General features: G+C 37.7%; 2 pseudogenes; both read right to left on the reverse strand.

Annotated features, from left to right (window-relative positions):
- Positions 1-19,278: 19,278 nt before the first annotated feature.
- LOC129246570 (U2 spliceosomal RNA) lies at positions 19,279-19,465 on the reverse strand (annotated as a pseudogene).
- A 589-nt stretch (positions 19,466-20,054) lies between these two features.
- On the reverse strand, positions 20,055-20,241 carry LOC129246556 (U2 spliceosomal RNA; annotated as a pseudogene).
- Between the last annotated feature and the right edge of the window lie 6,681 nt (positions 20,242-26,922).

Here is a 26,922-nt window from a genome sequence, read left to right on the forward strand (position 1 = left end):
AATTTGTTATGTACAGGGTGAACGATATGAAGTGTTACCAACTTCTCACTGCTTGTATCTGTAAAACAGCTCCTGACATCATGACAAAACAAATCGCCTGGTCTGGTGTCTGAGAAGTTGTTGAGCTAGTTTTTAAGGATCTCTTCGTTTTCGAAGGTAACGCCCTTGATAGGGAGTGGAAAGTGTGGTAATCGGTCGGTGCAGGGTCCGGAGAATACAGCAGACGCTGAAGGTCCTCTCATCCGAGATCTTGGAGTGCAGCTTTGACGACTTGTGCAACATGGGGTCTGGCGTTGTCGTGAAGGAGTATGATTTGACTATGCCGAACAAGTCTTTTTAGTCGAATAGTCATTCACGCGGTGTGGCTGGGCAATGTAGAGCTCCTTGTTAACTGTGGCATTATTTTCGAGCATTTTCCAGTGCACTATGCCTCTCAGTTCCACCAAAAACATATAATGATCTTCTTTGGCGCATCTTCTGGAGTCACCCACTCCTCTCTTTGCTTCCATTTCTCATCTCCCGTGACGATTCGGTACAAAAAACGCTGTTGCTCGATGGCGTGCGAGATGCTGAGAAGCTATTTGAAGACGACTTTCTTGGCTTTTTTTGTTGAGCTCGTGAGGCATCCAGGCTCCCAATTTTTCGGTAAATCCCAATGAATGAGGGTGATTGAGAATGAGTGATCGTTTTGTGATGCAGTTCATTTTTTTCGCCAATTCACGACTGGTTTGGTGACCATTCTCCTTCAAAAGTTATTTGAGACGTTCTTAATCGAATTCAGAAGGCCTTCCGTTGCGGAACGTGTCATCGACGTCAAAGTCGCCATTTTTAAACTTTGCAAACCACATGCGTGCTGTTGGCTCGGGCTTCTTGGGCAGATTTTTGACCTCGATGAAAAGTAAAAAAGAGAAGGTGTTGGAAACGTTGATTTTTATATCCTGGATATTCCATTTCTAAGCCTCAAAACTAATAAAAAATTATTAACTCAAAAATACAATTAACATAGTTTTGTAGAGCAGCTAAGATTATGCTAACTTATTCGTCTAAATAAACGTTGAGAGCATTTTATTGCACTCAATATTTGATGCTCGAAACCACTACATACAAACTAACAACAACTAGCGAAGCATGTGAACTAATCAAATCTGGCTAAGCGGAATTAGAATGGCCCCGAGTGGATCAGTGCCGGTAGCAATGCATCCAAAGTGACATCAGGCGCGTTTTTGAAAAATATTTGTATCCCGAGAGCTGTCATAAATCCTGGTTACCTTTCGCTTAAGCTTCAGTGCATTTTGCATACAAAGTATTTGCACGCACTCATAGTGGTATTAATAGAATGACAAACAAGAGTGAAAATTTCTGCAAAGGTAAACCAATGCGTGTGGTTATGGGTGCCTTATTCATTTGTGCGCTCGTGTTTATTCCCAGATACGCAGCGCGTGGGGTTCTAAATTTATGCCGCATACAGAAATACATATTTTTATTTTGGTTATTAAATTCTTTTACGGGGACCCGGGGGTCTACATAGAAATTTCAAAAAATCGATTGTTTGTACTGTCTTTTTCTCCCGAATTTCTTTTTCTTCTGAAACTCTTCTTCTCGGGAAAATCCTTTCACAGCATTTAACATTAACTCTTGAAGATCCTTGCACACAAAATACTATTTTATATCAGAATTCTTTCTTTTTATTTCATTCCTATTTCGCTTGTGACTGTATTTGTGCATAAAAGTGTAAAGCTTAGCGCACTTTTCTTGCGCTATCCGTAAAATATGTGCTTATAGATATTAAGTGGGTGTGTATGCGTGCGCATGGAAGCCTCACAGTGGTTTGAAAGCTTTAGTAAAAGTGAATGGGGCTATGAGTTTTGCTACTTTCATTCAAGTACATAAACTGCCAAGTATGTGTGTGTATGTGAATGTATGCCATGTGTGAAATAAAATCTTAATGGATAACATAAATTCAAAGAATAAACATACGAAAGGCTTTTACGCACACAAACATAAACACTGCACACCTACAGTCTCAATTGCGGGTGGCATTCGTTTCTTACGTCGACTTGAAGTGTTTGCTTTTATGGTGTCGGTAATGCTTGCACTCCATTTGGTTGCTGCCGTGTTTCCATTTGCTGTTTTTCGTTTTATTTTTGGTTCACCGCAAAGATAAAAGGTAAAAGTTTTTGCTGCACTCATACAAATGTAAATATTTTATATTTCGCTATTCTCTCATTGTCCTGTTGTTGCATTCTATGGGATGTGTGAAAATGCACCGAGTAGAAGAGAAGTGAAGAGTATTTACCATAGTTGTTGGTGTAGTTGAGAGGTTGCTTGGCACTAAATATTTACTTAGTGAGCTCTGGAATCGTGTGTGTGTGTGTGTGTGCAAGTGAGTCTGTATTGGCACATGCATTTGTGGATTTATATAAATATCCTGCTTTGCTCATTTCACTCCTGGTGGAAATATGTAAATTTGGGACGTAGCCAGTTTGAAAGTTGTCTGGAAACTTGAAAGTATAGCATTTTTTTCTACTAAAAAAAATAATAATGAGCTAGTAGTGTTTCTTATATTATTTAAGAAAAATGTTGTCCTAAATTTTTAGTTTCAGTTGCTTTTTTTAAACACTTTAAACTATTAAGGTTACGGAAATTCTAAACAAAAATAAAGAAAATTAGAATTTTTCTACTAAAACTACTACAGGTTTAAAATTAATAAAAAACTTATATTTTATAAAAGAATGTCATTTGATGATTTTAATAAAACCAATTTTAATTTGAATAAAAAAATTTAGTTTTTAATAATTTGGATTTCACAAAAAATTGCAATTCAATAAAAAGATTTAAAATTAAAATATATTAAAAAAAATTAATAAATTTGTAATAAAAAAATTTCAATACAAATCAAATTGAATTAAAAAAAAACTTACTTTAATAATTTAGATTTAACAAAAATTTCAATTTAATCAAAGAACTTAAAATTAAAATATATTAAAAAAATTTAATAAATAAATTTACTAAAAAAATTATAAAATTAATATAGAATATAATTTAATAAAAAAATGCAAGCAAAAAAAAATTAATATTTATAAAAAAATTTAATTTTAATACAAAAAATTAAAATTTATATTAATAAAAAAAAATTTAGAATTAGAATATATTAAAACAAAACTAACAAAAAGATTTTAAATTAATAAAGAATTAAATTTAGTAAAAAGAATGTAATAATATAATTTTCATATTAATGAAAAAATTGGTTTTAATAAATGAAAAATTTTAGTTCAATAATTTAGATTTAACTTAAATTTTATAAACAAATGAATTTAAATGAATAAAAGTTTTATATAATTAATTAAGATTTAATAAAAAAAATTAATTTAGTAAAGAATTAAAGAATATTAAAATAGGTTTAATAAATAAATTTATTAAAAATATTTTAAAATTAATAAAGAATTAAATTTAATAACAAAAAATGTAGTAAAACAAATTTGAATTTTAATAAAAAGAATGTATTTTAATAAAAAAAGTTTTAATAATTTAGATTTAACAAAAAATTTTAATTCAATATAAAAATTTAAAAACTAAAATGTATAATATTAAAAAAAAAAAATTTATGAATTTAATAAAAAAATGTAACAAAACTTTTTCAATATTAATCAAAAAAAAAAAATATAATATATACCATAAATTAAATCAAAAGAATTTTATAAATAAATTTAATAAAAAAATTTAAAATAATAAAAAATAAAATTTAATAAGGCAAATGTAATAAGCAAAATTTTAATATTAATAAACAATTTAACTTTAATAAAAAAAAATTAAATTTATTCTAATCTATTAAGGTTTAAACAAAATTTTAATGTAATAAAAAAATTAAAAAATAGAGTATATTAAAACAAAATTAATAAAAAAAATTATGAATAGAATACCTTAAAAAAAAGTTAATAAAAAAATTTTAATTAATAAAGAATCAAAGTTTATACAAAAATTTAATAAATAAATTTCAATATTAAAAAAAGAATTGATTTTATTAAACAAAAAAATTTAATTAAATAGCTTAGATTTAACAAAAAATTTTAAGCTCAGCGCCGCTGTGGCCGAATGAGTTGGTGCGTGACTACCATTCGAAAGACGTAGGTTCGAAACTCTGTGAAACACCAAAATGAAGAACAAGTTTTTTGTACAGGGTGACTGATGAAAGCCGCTATCAAAAAAAAAATTGATTAACTTTTTTTCTTTTTAAGTTATCTGTTCCATTTTTGTTTTAATTTGCAGATTGATCTTTAAAATTTATTAAAATGGATAACTGGGACACGCAAACAAGAATTTGGATAGTCCGCCGCTATCACGCACTGGAGTCCGTAGTTTTGGTACAGAGAGAGTACAGGCGGATGTTTGGCGGCGATCCCCCGAGCAGATGGACCATAATGAGACTGGTGAATAATTTTGCTGAGCAAGGAACAATCGCAAGAAGGCCTTATCATCGAAACCCACCAGTTCGGACGGAGGAAACGATCGCTGCTGTAGCTGCAGCTATACAAAGCAATCCAAGGGTTTCAACAAGAAGCTTATCTGCTCAACTTGGTGTCAGCCGACAGTCTTTGCAAACGATAATGCACAAAGATTTAGACTTATTTCCCTACAAAATTCAAATGGTTAACAAACTGAATGCAGCAGACTTGCCGATTCGCTTGGAATTTTGCCAGAAGATCCTGCAAATGGTGGAAGACGACCAAAACATGTTAAACTGCCTTTTCATGTCTGATGAGGCCCATTTCGATTTAAACGGCAATGTGAACAAACAAAATTGTCGAATATGGAGTACTCCTAACCCACAGATGCTCCACGAGACGGAATTGCATCCTCTTCGCGTGACAGTGTGGTGTGCGGTTTCTTCACGCTGTATTGTCGGGCCTTATTTTTTTGAAGAAAATGGTCACACCGTTACGGTTACTGGAGACCGTTATTTGAAAATGCTGAAAGAATTTTTCTATCCAGAACTACGCCGAAAGAGAATTCCTTTCAACTCTGTGTGGTTTCAACAAGATGGGGCAACGTCTCACATAGCCCAGACTGTTATGACAGAGTTGCGACGAAAATTTCCCAATAAACTGATTTCAAGAAACTCCGAATTTCGTTGACCCCCCAGGTCGCCTGACCTTACTGCACCTGACTTTTTCTTGTGGGGTTTATGTAAACAAGAAGTTTATAAAACAAAGCCAACAAATTTGTATGAACTAAAACAATCCATTCGGGCAACAATTGCGGCTATTCCTGTCGCAACTCTCAAAGCAGCAATGAACAACTTTTTACTAAGATGCCGCACTTGTGTCAACGAGCATGGGGGTCATTTAAATTCAATTATTTTCAAAACTAGTTAAGCTACATTTAATAAAATTTAATGACCTTCAACTTGAAAAAAAAATAAATGAATTCCATACACTAAAAAAAAAGTTATTTGAGTTTCTTAATGTAGCAAAATTCATCAGCCACCCTGTATAAATATAAAATAGATGTAAAAAAACGTCTACTTTCAGGAAAATATCACTAAAATATTAGTTTTTCAAAAAAAAAAAAATACTCCTTATCTAAAAATAAAAAAAAAAACAAAAAATCAAATATTTAGTTATTTCTCTTATTCTAAAGGCTTTCAAGTTAAGCTGCATTTGCGCCTACGGTTGGGCTCTAAATTTCCAGATTTTTGGTAATATCTGAATTTTTCTCAAACGAGAGCAATAAAAAAGCACGAAAACTGCTCGTTGAAAGACATTTTCTTGCAGCTTTCAGGTATTCAAAATTGAAGTGTGTAATCACCGCTCCTGTAATTGAAACTTCAAATCAAGACTTTTCGGGTGGCAGTACAATTGACTGAAATTTGAATTCTACTGCATGATTTTCGGTCATATTCATCTACTGCAAGTTTCATTTGAATGTTTGCTATGCTGCCTAGATTTCGATTTGCAAAGAATTCCACAGATGCCATCCGACTGACTGTTGTCGTATTTGTTGTTGTGTGCTAATACTTGTGGCTGCTTTTTATTTCGTTGTTGTTTCATAATTTCAACTGGGACTTGTTTTCATCATTTCGTAGCATCATCACACCGCAAGTGTTATGCACCGGATACAATTGATGGGTTCGCCTACCACACTTACCACTCAGCGATAGATCCACATGCACATATACTCGTGCATGTAAGTATGCGTGTGTATTTTTCCTATACAATCACACTCTGTAGGCAGTGCTTTGAGTATTGATGCCTGATGCATGAAGCCGAAAGCCAAAAGTCTGCTTGTTAGACATCATTGACGTCTCGATTCTTTGGCAAGGCGCATTTTGTACGTAGAGACGTATTTCATGTATGTGTGTATGTGTGCATGTTTGCATTTGCAAGTCTACTTGGATATTCATAGAATTGTGATATTGAGGTAGACAATCAAAGGGAGGATCAATGCAAGTATGAACTCATACTGATTGAACTTGCACAAAAAATACTTGGGAAAATTACTTAAAGTATAGTTGGACCTCTACGCGGCAGAGTAGCTGATTTTATTTTTATTTTTGTTTATGTAAAAAGCCTTTGCAGTGCTCTGAATCTAAGGGCCCTATATAAGTAAGGCAACCTGTTAAAACTGCTTCAAAAATGAAATATTTAGCAGACCTACTGGGCACATACCCGTTGCTGGTAGTTCTCAAACTTTCTTCAACACAGAAAGATCTTCAAAACAACAGCTGCCCATATAAGAGTTTATCTTTGCAGTGTTTGTACTGGGAAAGCTTAGCTTTTCATTAAATATAACCGAGTGAGGCGCGGAAAGAATTCTGCTTTAAAATCTTATGGACTCATTCATATAAGCGTCATCTTCTCGGAGGTAAGACAAGACACCTACGAGGGTTAGGTTAGGTTAGGTTGGTATGGTTGCCCAGGGAGTGAGCGCACTTGGACGAAGAAGGATTCGTCCTTTGTGATACCATTGTGAAGGAAGTGAGGTGAAAGGGGAAGGACCGATGGGATGCAGTGAGAGGGCGGGGAGAGGTAGTGATGGAATGGTTAGGAGCGTGCGGATTACGAACGATGGCTATGTTTGCGTCAACCGCTTTGTGCTGCTGATGAAATTCATCAGATTTTTAATGTCGGCGCCAGCTATATCAGCAGGCGCAGCAAAGAAGTAAGAGCCAAGATGCCTGGATCTTAGCCCCGCCCGAGCAGGGCAGCTAAGGAGAAGGTGCTGAGATGATTCCACCTCATCCTCCATACATCCAGCGCAAAAAGGACTCGAGGTAATTCCAAGTCTCACAGCATGTGTTCCTCGCGCATTGTGTCCTGTGAGAGAACCCACTAGATTGGAGAGCTGATATTTTGTCAGCCTCAGAAGCTCGCCCGAGCGCCTCCGATCCACACGTGGCCAGAAGGATTTCGCGACTTTACACGTTTGTGTATTTGCCCAACGCTCGCTGAGTTGGCGCGATGCCCATCTTTCCAGGAGCAGACCACAGGTAGTCAGGGGGATCCCAATTTTCTTCCTTCGCGGGGAAATCACCTCACATGTCTCTTGTCTGGCCAGCTCATCTGCCTCACAGTTTCCAGCAATGTCGCTGTGACCGGGAACCCAGATGAGGCTGATGTCAAAGAATTCGGACGCAGTCGAAAGTGAGCATTCCTTGACCAATTCCGAATGCACCGTCATAGACCCGAGGGCCCTTATTGCCGCTTACCTGTCGGAGTAAATATTTACCTTCTTGGCATACGAGCGTAAAATGAAAAGTTCGTTCAAAAAAAAAAAAAACTACTTTATTGTTTGGGTTAAATTTTTTTTTTACTTTTCGACATAGTCTTCTCTTAGGCTTATACACTTCGTCCAATACTGTTATAGTTTGTTGATTCCTTCCGAATAGGATTTGTCCAAGTTTGAAAAATAGTCATTCGTTTCTGCAATCACCTCCTTGCATTGAATATTTCACATCAGCGATTTCCTCAAATTCAGGATCAAATAATAGTCCTAGGGAACCGAGGTAGCCAACTCTGGAGAATAAGGGGAATGTGAAACGAGTTGGTTCACTTATTTTCATTAATTTTGCAACCACAACTGCTGATACGTGAGCTGTTGCATTGGCGTGACGGAAAAGGAAAATCACTCGACTTCCTCCATTCAAACGAATGCCAAACACAAGGAAATAAACTGATTTCACTGAAACTTAGTATGTGTTCCTCCAAGAGACGCTACTAACTAAACATAACCTCGATAAGCGCCAGTAGTGCCACATCTCTGACTGTGCAAGAATTTTTCGAACGACCCTTGTACAGCCACAGACGACAGCAAGCAATCTTCAGACATGCACTTCAAATCAAATCAAATGCACTGGGAATCATAAGCATTGGAATCTTCAAGAAAACTTTGTCGTAAAAATAATTCTGGAGTAAAGCAAAAGGCTTAGAAGCCATATAGGTACAATTATTTGAATAAAGTTTGTGCTTACCCGTTCACGGGATAGCTCTGTGGGTAGTATAATTTCGTACCTTTTCCGATTTCTCTGTAATCGGATATAAACCTCCGCATGACTGTACAAAACGTGTGAGAGATTTAGTCTCCTCGCTCGTGATATCATCTGAACTATTGGCTCTGAACTATTAGCTCGCTAGCTCGACTTTACACAGCCCTAAAATTATTTTGCAAAATTTTCGCCTAGTTAAAGTTAGAGTTCTTCTACTTACTTTCCTCAGCATTTGGAAATGTGTGATGTGCCTTTTTTATTTTTGTACGGTTTTTGCTTATTTTACTTTTTTTTGCTACTTTTATTCCACACGAGCAAGTATCAGCTGGTAGATTTGCAAATTTGCACAGTTAGCAAATAACCAGCCACTCGAAAATGGCACACAATCGCACTAGCTCACAAACCAACTATGAAAACAAATAGTCAAAGAAGAAGAAGAAAAAAGAGAAGGAGAAGAAAAAGTGTTAAAATGGAAACAAGTGCAACTACAGTCATTCTAGCCGTTGCTTCTGCTCGCCAAAACACATCAAATTTACACACAACTGCAAGAAAATGTAAATGTGTATTTATGTGTGCATGTATGTATGTATTCGTATGTATGTGTTATACATTTTGGCAGGTCTCTGCGGATGCACTTGGATATCTTTGCTGTTAACCGCATACTAACACACACACCCATTGGTATTTGTACATGCAACGTCGCACGAGTAGTATCGCCGGCATATCAGCCAGGCAGGTGCGAAGGTCCGCCCTCGTCCGGGCTATAGCTAGGCGTATGGCGCAGAAGCTTGGCAACTTAACAAATTGTTGAAACTTGAAATATGGTTGCAGCTGCATGAATGGAAATTGCTCTGCTTACCAACACCCGCTCGATCGAGTTGCAGCGACTGCTGCAATAAGAAACAGAACTGGGTAGTGAGTGCAGAGTGAAGCAGCACTGCCTCCGTGCATGGACAAAGCGGAGGTTGTTGGAGACGCAAATTTATAGCAAAAAATATTAATATGCAAATACTTTTAATATTTGTACTTGTGTGCTTTATGTGCCCCAGCAAAATTTGTTCGTATGTATGACTGGTTGCCCATTTAAATGGAAAATATTACCTCATTGAAGGGAGAAATGTGAAAATTTGCAGTTGAGAAGTGTGATAATGATGACTCAAATGATAAAGTAGGTAAGGCGAAAGGAGTTGCAGAGTACGACTTGTAGGAGCAGAAGCGCGACTAGTAATTTGTCGTTGATTTCGTGGGAAGAATTAATGGGTGGTTCACTACTTAAGTGACTTAAGGAAGAATAAGAATAGGTTATAAATTAAGTGTCTTAAGGGGACAGATACCTGTAAACCTGTAAAAAAATTTTTTGTTTATTAATGTCATAATTTCTATATGAAATGGGGGGGAAAAAATTCGCGGAATAAAATGCTTAAAAAAAAAAAAATTTATTTTGGGGCAAATTTTTTGGGTGGTTAAGGGTCAAGGGCCGATGTTGAATGTAAACCACACCTAAACGTCAAGTTTCTTTCTGTATTTCATTTAAAATTTTTCAATTCCAGACTAATTCAATTTGAACTATGGAAAGATAAACAATCGAGCAACGCGTTAAAGTTATTCAAGCTTATTATGAAAACGGGCGTTCAAATCAAAATGTATATTAATTATATCGCGCACTTCGTGATTTTTCGATCAATTTAATCGTCCAAATGTGCGTACAATCGAAAAACTTGTGCAAAAGTTTTAGCAAACCGGGTCTGTAGGAGATGTGAAAACACCAGTGTATTCTCGTACAGCTCGTACTGCAGAAAATATTTCTGCTGTTCGCGATAGTGTGGCTGAAGAGCCGTACACCTCAACTCGTCGTCGTGCCCAACCATTGCACCTCTCACGCTCGTCGTTGATGAACATTATGCATAAAGACTTGCATTTACACGCTTACAAGGTGCAATTGACTCAAGAACTAAAGCCTCTTGACTAGTTCAAGTGTCGTCAAAGGTCAGAATGGTGGCAGGAAATGGCAACATGAATGACCAATTTGCGAAGAAAATCATCTTCAGTGATGAGGCACATTTTCACCTCAGTGGATTCGTCAATAAGCAGAATTGCCGCATTTGGGTGAATGATAATCCAAGAGTGATTGCCGAAAAACCAATGCACACACAAAGAGTGACTGTTTGGTGCGGTTTATGGACCGGCGGTATCATTGGACCGTATTTTTTCCAAAATGAGGCCGATCAGGCAGTCATTGTGAATAGTGTTCGCTATCGTGAGATGATAACGATCTTTTTATGGCCTGAATTGGAAGATATGGATGTGGACGATATGTGGTTTCAACAGGACGGTGCCACTTGTCACACAGCTAACGAAACAATGGCTCTTTTACGCGAAAAAATTGATGGCCGAATAATCTCACGTCTTTCTTTGGGATTATTTGAAAGAAAAGGTGTACGTCGATAAGCCAGCAGCAATTCAAGAGCTAAAGGATGAAATAATTCAGCACATTAACGGCATAAAACCTTAATTATGCCTCAGCGTCATCGAAAATTTAGACCATCGGATGGAGGTGTGCCGCCGAGGCCGTGGCGGCTATTTGGCCAATGTTTTGTTCCATAAGTAATTGAACCATACCAATATTATCATAATAAAGAGAAATGACAATAATTTCCTAAAAAAATTGTATTTTATTCAAAATCAATACCGGCCCTTAACAACTCTTTATTTTTGCTTCAAAAAAATTATTTTTCGAAAAATTTTCCAAAACGTGTATTCATATTGAAAGTAATATCATAAAAAAGATGTGTGCAAAATTTCAGGGAGATCGGTCAATAATTTTTCGAATTATCGTGTGCGCCAATCCGAAAAATATAGTTTTGAGAAAAACGCGTCTAAAGTTTGAATACAACGACACTATACCTCTCCCAGCGCTCGAACTCAAAGAATAGAGTCGTCAACGTTGACAATCTATAATATAAGAAATACTTAAATTTATGTTATAAGAATTTTTTTGACATATTCTTAAAGGATTATATGAACTTTTTATGAAAAACAATTGTTTTTTTTTTCGAAATTTTACACGTATCTGTCACCTTAAGGTAAGAATACCAGGTTGTAAGTTGTTCACAGATGGTTCGAAAACAAATACTGAGGTCGGTGCGGGAATACTACTGTGGGCAAAAAGTAAGGTGAATTTATTTGTCAAACTTCTCGGGACTAAAATTTCGCTCTAGTTATTTTTTTCATGAGTTGGCAGCACTGTTAATAACATCTGAGCCAACTTTCATTTGAATGTCATTATCAGTAATATATTTACGCTTGTGTTTACCAAACGACCAAGAGTGCATTTTTCGATTTTTCCAATGTCTGATTTGATTGAGTAGAGAAGTGCCATCAAATTTTGTTTGCGGAATGAGATTTCGGCTACGGAAGCGTTTAGCGTGTTGCAAAAGGCATTTGGTGATTCGACCATGTCACTGAAAATGTTTATAAGTGGTACAAAGACTTCAAAGAGGGTCGAGAACGTGTTGATGACTTGGAGCGCTCCGGACGACCATCGACGTCAACAGATGACCAACACGTCAATAAAGTGAAGGAGTTAGTGTTCAAAAATCGTCGGTTGACTGTTAAAGACCTTACTGATATGATCGGAATATCAGAAGGATCTGTGAAAACCATTTTGAAAGACCATTTGGGCCTACGAAAAGTCAAATCTCTTTTGGTACCGAAAACTCTCAATTTCTTGGAAAAAAGTCGTCGCGTTGATGTGTGTGAAACAATGCTTTCAGACTATCAGGACAAGCTCAAATGCATCATTACGGGAGATGAGACTTGGATTTATGCTTGCGATCCTGAAACAACCGATCAATCAAGCGAATATCGTGCTAAAGGCGAGGCCAGACCGAAAAGAGCACGTCAAAGTCGTTCAAAAATCGTTCATGATAACAGTTTTTTTTGATTTTCGTGGTGTGGTGCACTATGAATTCCTTCCACCTGGCCAAACTGTTAATAAGGAATATTACTTGAGCGTTATGCGTCGTTTACGTGAAGCATTTCGTCTAAAAAGACCAGAATTATGGGCCAACAACTCTTGGTTTTTGCATCACGATAATGCACCGTCTCACACTGCACTCGTTCTTCGTGACCATTTCGCCAAAAATTCCACGCATATCGTTCCGCAACCACCGTATTCGTCTGATTTGGCTCCGTGTGACGTCTGGCTATTCCCAAAACTCAAGAGACCACTCCGGGGAACGCGTTTCGAGTCGATTGAGGAGATAAAAGCTGAATCGAAGAAGGTGCTGATGGCTATACCGGAAATGGACTATTTGGCATGTTTCGGGGATTGGAAAAATCGTTGGCATAAGTGTATTTCATCGAGCGGGGATTATTTTGAAGGGGATGAAATTGATTTACAAGAATAAATAAAGCGTTTTCATTTTACAACAATTCACCTTACTTTTTGCCCACATTTTGTGGAATTAACATAAGTGTACGGCATCATCGTGCTCAATCATCTAACTCAATCTGAAGCATACGAGTATATCTTAGCTGTTGTCTTCTTATCAGCTTTTATCATCATCATAACTAAATTCTGTGAGCCTTACTTTTAGTATGACAGGACATTTTTCTCAAGACTGCTGGGTTAGTTTTGTTCAAATCACTGGTTTTGTGGTTTAGCTCTCGACCAATTGAGTATCATTCGAATGTGTCGCTTCAACCGTACCGAATCTAGTCTCAAATTTGGTTTAAATCTCAGCGATAACCTAAACTCAATATTGTCTTAACTTTGCCCTTTACAGTTTTCAGAATCTTCCTCTTTAACTCGGCTAGTTTTACTGGAGCCTACTTCCCCATTAAATTCTTTGTTCTCAGTTTAATTGTAGATTCATTAGAGACTTGAACCACAACTCCATCTTTAGCTGTAAGCACAGCCTCCGATTTTGAATTTAGTGCAACTTCGCACTTTGTCCAAGTTTTAGCTGCATCTTAAAGCTACCCTTTTCCGAACCTAAGCATTAGCTCCAGCTTTGAGCATAACCCAATCATAGCATCAAATGTATGAAATCTTCTTAATCTTAAATTCTAACTTCAGTTACAGCTTCATTCCATCACTCATTCACACATTAAATCCAAGTTTCGGTCTTAGTGGTAGTCACAGTTTAAAGCTGACTGTCACATTGACTTGGCTTAGAGGTAGCCTTATCAAAGACTGAGTGTATTCCTCCATATGAAACTGGCCTATATGTTTAAATTCTCGGCAGTAGCCTCAATTTCAACCCCAACTCTCTGCTCACACCCGGTTAGTCCAATATCAAAATGGCAGCCACGATTTTCCCGCCGTAAGTTTCTTTACCGCAAAGTATCCTGGCAGCCAGGAGTTGATGTGTGAAGTGGTGAAGAAGCAAGCAATTTTCGGGAATGATGGAACTCTTACGGAAATGAACAAAATGCATTTGGCAACTCGTAGTAGAGAGAGCAAGAAACGAAGCGCAGGTGGCAAAAACGCTGCATAGTGAAAGTTCCATTGAATAAATTTGCATAAATCCACAGAAGGAGGTAGAAAGTAGTCAAATGCATTTCACTTAAAGTCTCAAAATTAGTGCAAGAATTTCAGAAACCGGCAAAGCAATACAAAAACAAATTTATATGCTGACTTAAACTGAAATATGCTGGACCAGGTAAGCTGAGTAAAAGTAAACAACTCCACTGGATTGATATCGCAAGGAGAAAAGGACATTTTCGTAAGAAGAAGTAGTGGTGCTAGAAAAATGTATATTCGCAACTGAAAATTTGTGCTTTTATGAGAAAATCAATCAGCGTCAGTTGCGCCTTGTTTGCGATTGTGCCTTTGCAAAAAGATTTCTAAACTGGTGATTTTGTCACGCATTTAAGTATAGAAAGTTGAATTTTCTTCTGGTAAAGCATAAGTCTGCAATATTTCATTGAAATATGTGTAAAGTTACTAAAGAAAGGTTTAAGTAGTAAGAAAGGCAGCTATGGGCATTTCAGTTAAAGCAGCGCCTGATGGTAAGCTTCAATTTTTTTTGTTTAAAATTCAGTGCATAGGAATTTCGATAGAACATAGGCAGCACGGAGGAAGCAAAATAAAATTCATATTACAAGTATAGTAGGGGTCTTCACACTGAGCTCGTTGCTTCGTTACTTGGCAGCTTTACGTTATTTTACTTTTGTAAATCCAACGAAAGCGCCTGAGCGCCAAGTCGCGTAGCGCGACGATGGAGTTGGTAATTCGATTTATAATTGGCAAAATTACAATCAGCTGTTGGAGAATTGACAATGGATGGTCAGGAGCGAAGTTTAAGTTTAAAATATCAAAACGAGAAAAATAGTTAGTTAGTTATTTGTACAGTTAAACATTTGTTGTTTCAAGGACATTTTCTTTCAGTGGATGAGTGGAAGCTGATTCGCAAGAGATTGATTGAGAGAGCTGAAAGAGCAAATTAATTATTTATTTACTTAGTTATTGAAGTCTAGGAAATTATTTAAGTCTAGTAACCAAAAATTCTTACAGACTTACGATTAGAGTTGAAATAAAATAAAAAAAAAATTTTTTTTAATTAAAATATTGTATGGTGGAAATTTACAAAAGCTGGTTTACGTAAAATAAAATCTATTATAACATTTTTGGATATTAAATTGAGTTCTCGTTTGACTCTGTATAATGAAGCATTGACTCTAAACTTAGTTTGTATATTTGCCCAATAGAAGGGCTAATAAAGGCGTAGACTCGGTTTCGGAACATTAACACGTTGAGTGCCACCATACAACAAAAAAATGGGGTTCGTCCGGAAACGATTTTTTTTTTACATAATACAATAGAATATTTGAATTTTTGAATAGGCCATATGATGCCACATTGGTCTCATACCCATAGGCCAAGCAGCATAAACAATGCAATGGCTCTAGTATGGCGTGAATACACTACTACTAATAGCCTCTATGAAGCAGCTGCATCAGCACTAACCGAAATCTCACACATTATACTGCGAGACCAAGTGTCACCACGAGGCCTGAAAGTCTCTTTGCACTGTGAGACCAACCTGGACTCACATGGCACTCAACGTGTTAAAAATAAATTCAAACAACTAAAGTAGAAAAACCTTGAAACAAGCCCAAGTCTCACCGCAGAGAGACCTAACGTATAATGCCCGGTAAGGGCAACCGTAGAATTCGTGAGCTTCAGCTTTGTTAGCCTTAGAAGTTGCCTTGAGTGGCTCCGATCTACTCGTGGCCAGAAACAGCTCGCGCGCCTTTGTACATTTGCACCCTAAACCAACGCTCGCTGAGTTGACGCGAAGCACATCTTTCCAGGAGCAGAGCACCAGCTCTAAGGGTAGTGACATTCGACACAACTACTGGATAATGCTAAATCTTCATCCGCCATGTTGGTAGTCGTAGTATCGCCCACGAGCTAAAGGTCGACCATAAAACTACTTCAAACCATTTGCGCCAAAATTGTACGCAAAAATAATGGATTTCCTTTTCCCCAAACTAATATAATATTCTTCTTCACTTCTCAATGTTAAAAGCATAAAATTGTATGGGTTCATTGTTTGACAAACTTTTTCTTTAATACAGCATACAATTTTAACTGAATTTCATTTACACTTATCGAATTTCTGCAATATTACAATGTATCCCCAGCATTGGCCCACAACCCGCTGCTTGTAAGAGCACAAATATTTTCAAATACAAATGCACGTCTGCTTGGGCAAAGTCACGCTCTTAAGCCTGCACCTTCAACCGCTCCCGCACGCAGCCAGCTTACAGATCAAAAGCAGTCGGGTTCACATGTGCAATGTAACTTTTTCTTTGTACGTGTGTTATTACAATTCGATTGCGCCAAAAATTGGAATCTCTTGCATTTTTGTTGCAATGTCTGTTTTGGTTTTTTTCTTCTTCTTGCCTGCAGAGTTATCGGCAATCTGCCTTTGGGGCGAATATTTCAGCAACTTTTGCGGGGATTTGTGTGGGTTTGCGTGCGGGTTTTCTGTGTTTGTTAAAGTTTGGCATCTGCACTCAGCTGTACATACTTACAAGTGTGTGTGTGTGTATGTGTGTAACTTGTTATGCATGTGTGCCAGTATTTGTTTGTAAAACATTCCTTATTCAATTGCTAACATTCAATAATGCGTGGGGAGTGAATGAATTTTACTGACATTCGTGTTTTGCATGAGCGGACGCCTGTGCTGCCATGTGAAGACAAATCGATTGCAGGAAGAGGACTTTAAAGCGCTAAGCTTTTTAAACTTTAAGTTTTTCTAAAGTTGTTCGATCCCATAACGCTGGCTTTAAACTATCTTACATTTTTAAGTAGCGTAGCGTCAGTCTTGAAACTACGAAATTGACTGTATTTTGCAATCCAGGAGGTTCTTAGAAGGAAGTTCACTTTTTAAATAAAATAAGGATAGGAAGGTGAGTTCTGCACCACTCCAGAGCAGTGATGGTTAATGTAGGGATTTTTGTCGAATAACGTGGGTGTGGGGAAAAGAAGGACAGATTTTGTTAAATTCTGTTAATGTAAGGAATTTTCAAGACAGGACAATTAGAAAAGTTCATTTAAAATAAAAATCCGCAGTAAGGTTTCATGCCAGACTTTTTTTCTTTATGGCAGAATACCCTTAAAAGCGTTAACACGGCAACATTGCCGGTTTTTCTTCGTTAACGCTAATGCGATTTTTTCTTCGCGCGAAAATTGTTAGTTTTCTGGTGCTTTTCACTTTTGAAGTAAGTTTGTAAATAATTTAGTTTTAGCTTTTTTTATATTTAAAATGCATATATATTTATACAGGGTGGGCCATATAGCGTTTGCTTTTTGAACCACCTATTTTTTTGAGAATGGTAACACAAATGACATGTCAAATGTGTTCATAATTTACTTAAAGGTTTGACATTTACGAAATGGGACGCTAAACGCTTGAACAAAATTGGGAAATATTGAAAACCCATTTCCAAAGTGGTGAGTCTTCTTCTTCTTCCGCGGTTACAGTAAATGGCGAGCGTTACCGTGACATGCTCGACGAGTTTTTGTTTCCAAAACTTGAAGAGGATGACATGGACGACATTTGGTTTCAACAGGACGGTGCAACTTGTCACAATGCCAAAGTTACACTCGAACTTTTGGCTACCGTTTTTGAATTCCGATATCAATTCGCCGCCTGGGAGCTGTGATTTAAGTCCGTTGAACTATTTTTTGTGGGGAGCCGTTAAGGACAAATGCTATGCGAACCATCCAGAGACGATTGATGCTTTAAAACACGAAATCGAAGTTGCCATTCATGAAATTGGAGCCCAAACAATCGAAATTGTGCTTAAAAATTGGGTTGATCGAATGGCCTACTGTAAAGCCAGTCGTGGCAGTCATTTGAACGATATTATTTCTCATTCATAAATGACAATGTTCAATCTTCAAAGTATTCATTAGTTTTTTTTTTTTATAGCCGATTAAAAAAGCAAATTTTACATGGCCCACCCTATATATGAGCTCCCCCTCTTCGACTGACTCTTCGGAGGAACACCAGAAAAAGCAATGCAAGTATCGGAAACAAAAGTTCAATAACAAGTGATTTGACGACGACAATTTTAGTGGCTGGTTGGAAGCTGTGGCTAAAGAGCCATTCAAATGACAATGCGCTGCGTGCGACAACGTTTTGAACTGCGGCAAGTCTGATTTTCAGAAGCATGCCGAATCAGAAATGCACCAAAAAAATATGAAGGCAATAAAAAAGACACCTAAAATAAACAGATTTAAAAAAAAACAAAAAATACCAGTCTAACGGTTAGACTTGATAGAAGTGAAACCTTCCGTAAAACAAACTGAGAGAGAATAAGACGAAAGCAGCATTAGGAGCGGGATAATTATAGGTTCATTATAATATTGCTATAAAGTTCATATTTTATTTTCTTCATTTTATCATTATTCATCCTCAATGTTTTCAATTTCAACAAATCGCACCCTAAATACAAAAGGGTCACAACTCAAAATACCAAGATTTTCAGGAGAGACGAAAAACGTTTTATGTAAAAATTATTGTAATATTTAAAGAAAATATTGTTCCATCATGAAAATATACAACATTGAAGAAGGTTCTACTATATTTTTCTCAATTTTATTTTATGTTTGCGAAAATAAAACAAAATTTTGATTTATGACTCTTTAACTGAAATTTTTTCGATTAAGTAGTGATATTTTCTTAAGTTGTGCCTTTTTAACTGATAAAATGTTTTAATTTTATAAGTTCCCTAACCTAATTGAACTCACTTTTCACAACTAAAGAGGCACAATGCAAAATAATATACCACGAAATTTATCACTTTTTACAGTTATAGAGGCAGAACTCAAAATAAAACTCTTTATGTGTAATAAAAGTAATCAGCTGTTCTTGAGCCCATTAACGCAACTAAAAATAATTCTCTTTAATTGATCGTGCAAAAGCAACACACTTGACATAAAAATAGACATAACTGTATTTTTCCAGTTAAAGAAGATAGTTATGTGAACGAAATATTTGCAGCAGTTAGAAATGTGTACTCTGAATTAATTTATGCAAAAAACTCAGTTTTGGAAAATTTTGAGTTGTGACCCTTTTATATTTAGGGTGCGAAATGATACGAGTGGCTTATGATAGATAAAATATGATACAAATGCTTTGGTTTCGATGTTGTCAAAAAAAAATACCCAAACGGACCGAAGAAACAGACTTACAAATTTCTTCCACTTGTATTCATATAAAAATTTATGGCTCTTCCCACCAAAGCTAAATGTATTAGTACATTTTTTCTTGTATTTATTCAAGGCTGAAATCCCGGCGGTAATGTAATACCGGGTCAACCCGTGGCAGAGAAGGAGCAAGCCGCCCCTAAAACACTTCGCCCATTTCCAAAAATTAGTTTAACATTTGTTGTCCTCCGATGGAGGATCTATCAGATGTTAAGCTGATAACCACACTACCTAGTCAATACATTTTAAATAATAAACCTAATAAACCTTTTGAGAATTACACGCTCACAAAAAAAAAATTAATGTACGAAATATTTATACCGATTCACTTAAACTGACTTTCAGTATCTAAACCAAAAATAGAAAAGCCAAAAAACTGTTTTCAATAAATAATCAGAAATGTCCTACAATGCAAATTTCAAAAAAAAAAAAATTTTATTTCTTGTGATTCGAACTAAGAATTTTGGATCGGAAGCTCACATTGCTAGCCGCTCGGCTATCGCGCCATACTGTCAGTGCTGGCCTAAAAGTTATTTAGTTCGTCGCTACGTTTATATGTTGTAATGCGTTTCACTTTTTCCCAAATCACTCCCAACGATTCTAAAGAAGTTTTCACTTCAAAAATTAATGTACGAAATATTTATACCGATTCACTTAAACTGACTTTCAGTATCTAAACCAAAAATAGAAAAGCCAAAAAACTGTTTTCAATAAATAATCAGAAATGTCCTACAATGTAAATTTCAAAAAAAAAAAATTCCATTTTCGTCTACATGTATTCACATAAAAATTTATGGCTCTTCCCACCAAAGCTAAATGTATTAGTATATTTTTTTCTTGTATTTATTCAAAGCTGAAATCCCGGCGGTAATGCAATACCGGGTCAACCCGTGGCAGAGAAGGAGCAAGCCGCCCCTAAAACACTCCGCCCATTTCCAAAAATTAGTTTAACATTTGTTGTCCTCCGATGGAGGATCTATCAGATGTTAAGCTGATAACCACACTACCTAGTCAATATATTTTAAATAATAAACCTAATAAACCCTTTTGAGAATTACACGCTCACAAAAATTATTTATATCAACATATAATATAACGCTTCGTAACTAAATAACTTTTAGGCCAACAACGACAGCATGGCGCGGTAGCCGAGCGACTAGCAATGTGAGCTTCCGATCCAAAATCCTCGGTTCGAATCACAAGAAAAAATAAAAGTTATTTTTATTTAGTTCGTCACTACTTTTATATCAACATATAATATAACGCTTCGTAGCCAAGTAGGTCGCTTTTTTCGTTTCACTTTTCCTCAAATCACTCCCAACGATTCTAAAGAAGTTTTCACTTCAAAAAATCGAGTAAACCAAATGGTTCCAGAAATTTCGAATTAAGACTTAGCATGTTTTTCGCTGAGCATAATGTCGCTCTGCAAGTGGTGAACCATTTAATCCCACTCTTAAAAGAAACCGCGCCGGATTCTGAAAAATAAGAACTCTGTCTCGCTTTAAACAGAACTAAATGTAATAAAAAACGTTGCAGGTGCCTCATTATTGTCTAAACACAGGAGAAAGAATGTAGGAAATTGTATAGGGAAAATTTTTTGTAAGCGTAGGGAAAAGTAGGGAATTTTTTTGGGATGTGCAGGGATTTTTAAAAAAATCATTTACCATCACTGCTCCAGAGTAATTATAGCTAAATTATTAATAGCCATTGCCAGAGCAGAGAATGGCTATAGCGTTTTTCTAGCAGGGATGGCCGCCATCAAAGAAGCAATCGATTGGCTGCTGAACGCCCAGTGTAGTACCTAATGTATGAGGTGTGTTCAAAAAATAAGTTGAAGGTTTCAAATTTCGCGGGCTACGAACATTCGACTTTCGATTTTTTTTTTTTTAAGTTGGTACATTCGTCGACCTTCAACTTATTTCTTGAACACAGAGTGTAAAGAGCGTCTGTGATAACCTCTGGACTGTTCTTCGACATACCGGTCGAATATTCTCATATTCACGCTTGAAGAGCTTAACTGACTACTGTTGGATTGAAGGCTTCTAAGGCTAGCAAAGCTGAAATGAATTTTTGTGACAGTCGTTCAAATGTCAGTCAGTTCTACGTTACAGGAACGACCCTGATTTATATCCGGGCAAGGACTGTCAAACGGAGAACCACTCTAGTAGTCGAGCCCTCTCTCGCATGACCAAACTGACACTTTACAAGACGCTCATCATACCCGTGTTGCTTTATGGCGCAGAGGCATGGGTAGTGTCACAAAGCGATGCAGCCGCTCTTGGGGTGTTCGAGAGAAAAGTTCTTCGTAAGATCTTCGGTCCTGTGCGCGTTGGCGAAGACTACCGTTCATGAATGAACCACGAGTTGTATGAGCTCTACGCCGACATTGACGTAGTTCAACCCAACGCCATCCAACGCCTGCGTTGGCTAGGGATGTCGTGCGTATGGATGAAGAAGCTCCAGCAAAGAAGGTGTTCGAGGGCGAAGTCCAAGGGAGCCGACGCAGAGGAAGACCATTGCTCCGGTGGAAAGACCAGGTGGAGGAAACCCTATGTTCGCTTGGTGTACAGAATTGGAGAAGGCGCGCGTGGAGCGTAGGCACCTGGAGAGAGCTAGTGAGGTCGGCCGTAACTCGGTAACGGGTTGTTATGGCCACCTAAGTAAGTAAGTAAGGACTGTCCAACAGTATGCCCCGTTTATGTATGGGGAATATTTATACTGTGTAGTGGGACTTCTTCATAAAGAACTGTATTAGAAGCAGCGGTTGTAGTTATCAGCGGAACTATCCCTATAGATCTTTTAGCACAAGCGCGCAAACGAAGATAGCAGGCAAAAATCGCAAGAATTGCAGGACCATGCTTCTCCGACCTTAGCATTCAAATGCTTAAACTTTGGCAAACAAGATGGAACTCTGAGCGGTACGGTAGAGGGGCAGCGTGACTAATACCCGATTTAAAAAAGTGGGTAGTGTGGGCTATAACCTCACATAGTTTTTGCCTGGACTCGGGTCATTTCGCAAGTATTTGTGGCGAATGGGAAAGGTGAACCTATCAAAAAGCATTTATGGAGATACTGAGAATGATGATGTGGAGAACAACTTCTTCAAATGCAAGAAGTAGAATATAGAGAGAACAGCTCTGCCACGAGCTATAGGTGTATTCACGCATGAAGAAATAATTGATAAAATAATGTTAGGCGAAGAAAACTGGAATGCCGTCGCAAATTTCGTGGAAGATATTATCTGAAAAAAGAGACGTGAAATAGAAACTTATGCTGAAGAGCATTAGTCATACGTTTCTTCAAAACAGGCGACGCGGCATGCAGGATGAATGAGTAATTGTCCTTCTTGGGACGTGTCTTGGATCCCTACCTTGAAGCAATGCGGCAGAGGAGGGATGTTTTTAGTGTAATCACCCCACAGGTAGTAACGACGGTTACTATATGGTGCGAAGGAATTTTTAACCCAATCTATTCTTCTTCTTAATTGGCGCTATAACCGCTTACGCGGTTTTGGTCGAGTTCAACAAAGCGTGCAAGTCGATTCTTTCTCGTGCTAACCGGCGAAAATTGGACACACCAACGGAAGCCAAGTCCTTCTCCACCTGATCTTTCCAACGCAGAGGAGGCCTTCCTCTTCCTCTACTAACACCAGCTGGTACCGCATGGAATACTTTCAAAGCCGGAGCGTTTATATCCATTCGGACAACAGGACCCAGCCAGCGTAGCCGCTGGATCTTTATTCGCTGCGCTATGTCTATGTCGTCGTAAAGCTTATACAGCTCATCGTTCCCCCGCCTGCGATATTCCCCGCTGTCAACGTGCAAAGGTCCAAAAATCTTCTGCAGAATCTTTCTCTCAAACACTCCAAGCGTTGCTTCATCGGATGTTGTCATCGTCCAAGCATCTGCGCCATACGTTAGGACGGGCATGATGAGAGTCTTGTAGAGTGTTGCTTTTGTTCGTCGAGAGAGGACTTTACTGCTCAGTTGCCTACTTGGTCCAAAGTAGCACTTGTTGGCAAGAGAGATTTTACGTTGGAATTTTAGGCTGACATTGTTATCGGTGTTAATGCTGGTTCCTAAATACACGAAGTCTTTCACAGCCTGGAAATCATAACTGTGAACAGTGACGTGGGTGCCGATTCGCGAGTGCGCCGTCTGTTTGTTTGAAGACAGGAGGTACTTCGTTTTGTCCTCGTTCACCACCAGACCCATTCACTTTGCCTCTTTATCCAGCTTGGAAAAGGCGGAACTAACAGCGCGGTTGTTAAGGCCGATGATGTCAATATCATCGACATACGCCAACAATTGTACGCTCTTATAAAATATTGTGCCTGAGCGATTAAGTTCTGCGGCTCGTACGATGCTCTCCAACATCAGGTTAAAGAAGTCTCACGACAGCGAGTCACCCTGCCTGAAACCTTGTTGGGTATCAAACGGCTCGGAGAGGTCCTTCCCAATTCTGACGGCGCTGCTGGTGTTGAGCAACGTCATCTTGCATAGTCGTATTAGTTTTGCGGGGATACCAAATTCAGACATCGCGGCATACAGGTAACTCCTTTCCGTACTGTCGAATGCAGCTTTGAAGTCGACGAAAAGATGGTGTGTGTCGATTCTCCTTTCATGGGTCTTTTCCAAGATTTGGCGTATTGTGAATATTTGGTCGATGGTAGACTTTCCAGGTCTGAAGCCACACTGATAAGGTCCAATCAGTTGATGGACGGTGGGCTTCATCCTTTCACACATTACGCTCGCTATAACCTTATAGGCGATATTTAGAAGACTAATTCCGCGGTAATTAACACAGATTGCAGGATCGCCCTTCTTATGGATTGGGCAGAGCACACTTAAGTTCCAATCGGCAGGCATGCTTTCATCCGACCGTATTTTGCATAGATGCTGATGCACACACCTTACCAGCTCCTCGCCACCATGTTTGAATAGCTCAGCCGGCAGTCCATCGGTGCCCGTGGCTTTGTTGTTCTTTAGCCGCATTATCGCTATTCTCATCTCTCAACCCAATCTCACTGCCAGAAAAATAAAAGTTCATATTGCTACAATAACAACAACAATGGATTATCGATCAGAATCGCAGCATGAACTTAAATCAAGCCTCTTCTGTCCGAGCTGTCTAGGAGTTTAAGAGGTGAAATAATCTGGACATCTGCTTCTCAGATGTCATGATTTTGCGTGGCTAAGCTTCAGACGTCTTGACACGCCGATTTGTACTTTTCTCATGAACGCTTTTTATTGACAACAATGCACCAGCTACAAAGGCACTTAAAAAATAGTGACAATTTTTTAGCAGTTTTTTGTGGAACAAAAATGTTTTAAAAAAATTCTTTCTCAAAACCATTTTTCCAGTATAATATGTTAACACAAATGTTGTATTTTCTCAAAATATTAAAAAATGGTGCATTGAGGGTTACTTATTTATGGCGCGGTCAACTCCGACTACTCTAATTTTACACAGCCTGTTGCTCTAGTGGCGCGGAATATTACTGAAAAATATATTTTGGCCAACAATTTTGCATTAAAAAAAGTTTCGCATAATTCCATAATTTTCCTATTTTAAAATTCCAAAAAAAAAAAAACATAGTACCATAATTTACTTGAAAAATATTGCTGAAAAAGTCAATATAAAAAATATTGAAAAAGCAAAAAAATTATAAAGGGTGGTTAAGTTTCAAGGGCCGGTGTTGATTTTGAATAAAATACAATTTTTTGAGGAAGTTATTGTCATTTCTCTTTATTACGATTATATTGGTATGGCTCAATTATGTATGAAGCAAAATATTGGCCAAATGGTCGCCGCGGCCTCGGCCGATGGTGCAAATTTTCGATGACGCTGAGGCATAATTGAGGTTCTATGCTGTTAATGTGCCGAATTATCTCATCCTTGAGCTCTTGACGGCTTATCGACGTACACCTTTTCTTTCAAATAACCCCAAAGAAAGAAGTCCAACGGTGTCGTTGACGTTTAGATGTGGTTCACAATCAACATCGGCCCTTGAAATTTATTTATATGAGAAATGCAAAATTCGTAACCTATCCCCAGGCGCAAGCTCTGCATGCATGGCCATTTGAGCAATTTTGTGGCAATTCCGGCAGTTTTGAGCACAATTGAATGAAATTTTCTAGATCTGCTGTCTTGAGCTTCTCAAGTAGGAAGGAGTAAATAGATTTTTGCAAATTCCGAGTAAAAATTCGGCGTCGCTTGTTACTGCAGTAACTATTTATAATTTAATGAGACTTTTGGCAGAGGCAAAAAAAAAAAATTTTTAATTGATAATAACGAAGGCCAGCCACTTGCCGGCTGACACATTTGAGTGCGAACAGCGCAAAAAAATATTTAATTAGGAAGACATTAACCGGTTACTATGTGAAATAAATGTCAGACTATTCAAATTTTAAATTGGAAACCTCACAAATTTGGTAAAGTTTCATGAATCAGGGTTAAATATTTAATTCTACCATTAGCCGTTTGCCCCAAACTGCTTACCACAAATGGATTTGCAAACTATTTGGGTATCGTTAGATTTCGACAGCTCAATTCAAACCCTTACGCACACACGCATATTTCGCTACTTTCCAAATGTACACAACAAATTTCCATGCGGTTACATTAGCCAGCGTATTCACTCACCGTTTGATATTGGGTTGAATAAATGCTAGTGTTGTGTGCAAAGGGTGTATGTACGCGCCGCTTCACCACATTAGCCTTGCGCAATATTTGATTTGAGCGCTGAGCCTGAAACCCTGGCGAATAACACGCATCAACGAGAAAATGGGAAAGCACATATACTATACCCGCCCACACACACACACACATACGTATATATATATATGCATGAATGCGACTATTAGAGTTTTAGGTTTAAATGAGTGGTTTTAGGCTTCGCATCAGACAGTTTCTAGGGAACAGATTTTTGCCTCCAACTTTCCAATAAAGCGTACGGAAAATTTTATTTTAGCCAGAGAGCTCTTCAGTTTCAAGATTTTGGGAAAATAGTTCGAGAGCTGGTTAGTAAAAAAACTGTTCTAGACCTTTCTAAATTCCATATAATAACAAAGGAGGCCAGAGAAGTTAGTTCATTGCTACTTTTTGAGACTTCTATTCATCCAAAAGATGCTCGGCGAGTTCAGGTAAAGTGCACTCGAGGAAGTAATACACCAGTTGTTGTTATTGTACCAGTTCCCAAAAACTGATCAGTACAGTGTAGTCATTGGTCAGCGTCGTCTATTTCCTCTAAGAAAGATTTAGATTCGACAAGTTCTGATCAGAAAGAAAGAAAGATGCTTGGCGAGTTCGGGTAAAGTACACTCGAGGAAGCAATACACCAGTTGTTGTTGTTGTAGCAGTTCCAAAAATCTCGCCCAGTACAGTGTAGTCATGATTCAGCGTCAGCCATTTCACCTAAGGAAGATGCAGATTCGACTGGTTGCGATCAGAGAGATAGAGACTTCAGATGAGTGGGTTTAAGTGGTCGTGTGAAGCGGTGGCTAATATCATTCGAGGTAACTTCACATACCGGACAAATGTTGATTATGTTTTGGCCACTTCTGCATAAGTAAGAATTGAATTTGCTACAGTATCCAAAACGTGTTTCTATCTATAAGACCCATGAAACCGAATTCCCTTAATTGTGTGTTCTGGGCGGAAAACTTATACTCCCTATTTAGACTCATAAAATAATTCCTTAGCCCAGTAG

Source organism: Anastrepha obliqua, chromosome 4, assembly GCF_027943255.1.
Source record: "Anastrepha obliqua isolate idAnaObli1 chromosome 4, idAnaObli1_1.0, whole genome shotgun sequence".
NCBI classification, from domain to species: domain Eukaryota; kingdom Metazoa; phylum Arthropoda; class Insecta; order Diptera; family Tephritidae; genus Anastrepha; species Anastrepha obliqua.